Here is a 3,312-nt window from a genome sequence, read left to right as displayed (position 1 = left end):
TTTTTGAGACAGAGTCTGGCTCTGTCGCCCAGGCTGGAGTACAATGGTGCAATCTTGGCTCACTGCAACCTCCACCTCCCGAGTTCAAGTAATTCTCCTGCTTCAGCCTCCCCAGTAGCTGGGATTACAGTCCCTCACCACTGTGCCTGGCTAATTTTTGTATTTTTAGTAGAGATGGGGTTTCCCCATGTTGGCCAGGCTGCTTTCGAACTCCTGACCTCAGGTGATCCACCCACTTCAGCCTCTCGAAGTGCTGGGATTACAGGCATGAGCCATCGCGCCTGGCTGAACGGTTTTCTTAATTTTATTTAGCAAATTTGTTGAATTTGTTTATTCTCATTTTTAGTGGTTGCCTTAGGATTTTCTATACACAAGATCATATCATCTACAAACAGAGATAGTTTTACTTCTTCCTTTTTAATCTGTATGCCTTTTGTTTCTTTTTCTTTTTAAACTAATTGCTTTAGCTAGAACCTCCCTTACAATGTTGAATAGAGGTAGCGAGAACAAACACCCTTGTCTTAGGGAAAGGCTTTTTGTTTTTCACCATTAAGTATGGTATTGGCTGTGGGTTTTTTGTAGATGCATTTATCAGGTTGGGATGTTTCCTTCTATTTCTAGCATGTTGAGTGTTTTTATAATAAACAGGTGTTAGATTTTGTCAGATAGTTTTCTGCATCTGTTGAAATCAGCATGTGGTTTTGGCCCTTTATTCTAATGATTTTTAATTCATTTTCAGATGTTAAGCCAACTTAAAATTCCTGGGATAAATCTGTTTTGTTCATGTATAATCTTTTTTATATGTTGCTATATTTGATCTGCTAGTATTTTGTTGAGGACTTTGCATCTATATTTATAAGGCTATTGGTCTGTAGGTTTCTTTTCTTGTGATGTCCTTTTCTGGCTTTGGTATCAGAATAGTGCTGGCCTCATAGAATGAGTCTGGAAATGTTTGTTTCTTCTCTGTTTTTGGAAGAGTTTGTGAATTTTTCTTTAAATGTTTTGTAGAATTCATCAGTAAAGCCATCTGGGCCTGGACTTTTTTGTGGGAAGTTTTAAAATTATTAATTCAATCTCTTTGTTTATTATAAGTCTATTCAGATTTTCTATTTCTTCTTGAATCAGTTGCTAGAAGTTGTTCTTTCTAGGAATTTGTCTATTTTATCTAAGTTACCAAATTTGTTGCCATATAGTTGTTCACAGTATTTGCTTATTTCTCTTTTTATTTCTGTAAGGTCAGTAGTGATGAGTCTTTTCTAGTTTTCTTTTGGTCAGTCTAGTTAAAGATTTGTCAATTTTGTTCTTTTTTTTTTTTTTTTTCCAAATAACCGACTTTTGGCTTTGTTGATTTTCTCTACTTTTCTATTATTTGTTTCATTTATTTCCTCTTTTATTATTTCCTTCCTTCTTCTTGCTCTGAATTTAGTTGGCTTTTCTTTCACTGCTTCCTTAAGCCATTTTTGCTTTTCAAATTTTCTCTTGTAAAGAGTCTCACTCTGTCACCCAGGCTGGAGTGCAGTGGTGTGGTCATTGCTCACTGCAGCCTCCAACTTCTGGGCTCAAGCAATCCTCCTGCCTCAGCCTCCCGAGTAGTTAGGACTACAGGTGTGCACCACCATAATGGGTTAATTTTTGAATTTTTTGTAGAGACACGGTCTTGCTATATTGCCCAGCCTGGTCTCAAACTCCTGGCCTCAAGTGATCTTCCTGCTTCAGCTTCAGTTTTGCTTTTTGTTTTCTATATGTTTCACATCTTTTTTTTTTTTAACCTCTGTTCCTCTTTTACTGCCTTGTTTTGCATTAAGTATTTTCTAGCATAGCATTTTAATTCATTTAATTATTTTTAACTTTTTAAAAAGCTTTTTTACTTAATTGTTGTCCTAAGGTTTATGATATGCATCTTAACTTGTCAGAATCTACTTCAGATTTGTAGTAAGTTAATTCCAGTGAGATACAGAAACTTTAGTTTTATATACCTCCCTTCCCCATTTTTGTGCTATTATTATTATATATATTATGTCCACATGTGTTACAAATCTAACAACACTTGGTTACAATTATTACTTTATGTAATCTTATGTCTTTTAAAGAAGCTAATAGAAGAAAAGAGAGCATGGATGTATTTATAGAGTTTAAAAAATACTAACCTTCTTAATTACCATTGGTGGTTCTCTTCATTTGTTCCTGCGGATTTGAGTTACCATCTAGTGTCATTTCCTTATTCCAATGCACCTCTGTTCCCAAGACCTCGTTTACCCTATTGTTGTCAAATATATTATATTTTTATATATTTTGTGGAAAACAATGCAATTTTATAGATATTGTTTATGAAGTTACTTTCTAAATTATTTAAGAAAATAGGAAAAATATGTAATTATTCTTTTATCATTACCTACATAACTGCCTTTACTGGAGCTCTTTGGTTATTTGTGTGAATTTAAATTGTTATCTCAGCCAGGTGTAGTGGCATGCACCTGTAGTCCCAGCTGCTTTGGATACTGAGGCAGGAGGATGGTTTAAGCCCAGGAGTTTGAGGCTGCATTGAGTTATGATTATCCCACTGCATTCTATCCTGGGCAACAGGGTGAGCCCCCATCTCTTAAAAACATTGCTGTCTACATGCACACGTATGTTTATTGCGGCACTATTCACAATAGCAAAGACTTGGAATCAACCCAAATGTCCATCAGTGACAGACTGGATTAAGAAAATGTGGCACATATACACCATGGAATACTATGCAGCCATAAAAAAGGATGAGTTTGCGTCCTTTGTAGGGACATGGATGCAGCTGGAAACCATCATTCTTAGCAAAGTATCACAAGAAGAGAAAACCAAACACCGCGTGTTCTCACTCATAGGTGGGAACTGAACAATGAGTTCACTTGGACTCGGGAAGGGGAACATCACACACTGGGGCCTATCATGGGGAGGGGGGAGGGGAGGGATTGCATTGGGGAGTTATACCTGATATAAATGATGAATTGATGGGTGCTGACGAGTCGATGGGTGCAGCACACCAACATGGCACAGGTATACATATGTAACAAACCTGCACGTTATGCACATGTACCCTAGAACTTAAAGTATAAAAAAAAAAAAAAAAAAAAAATTGCTGTCTAATGTCACTCCCTTTTAGCCTGAAAAACTTCCTTTAGTATTTTCTGTAAGTGACAATGGATTCACTTAGTATTTGTTTCTATGGGAATGTCTTTATTTTACCTTTGTTATTTATTTATTTTTTTTTTCTGAGACGGAGTTTCACTCTTGTTTCCAGGCTGGAGTGCAATGGTGTGATCTTGGCTTACTGCA

The sequence above is a fragment of the Piliocolobus tephrosceles genome, chromosome 12, assembly GCF_002776525.5.
Source record: "Piliocolobus tephrosceles isolate RC106 chromosome 12, ASM277652v3, whole genome shotgun sequence".
Lineage (NCBI taxonomy): Eukaryota > Metazoa > Chordata > Mammalia > Primates > Cercopithecidae > Piliocolobus > Piliocolobus tephrosceles.
The sequence above is the reverse complement of the archived record's forward strand: the minus strand, read 5'-3'. Positions refer to the sequence as shown.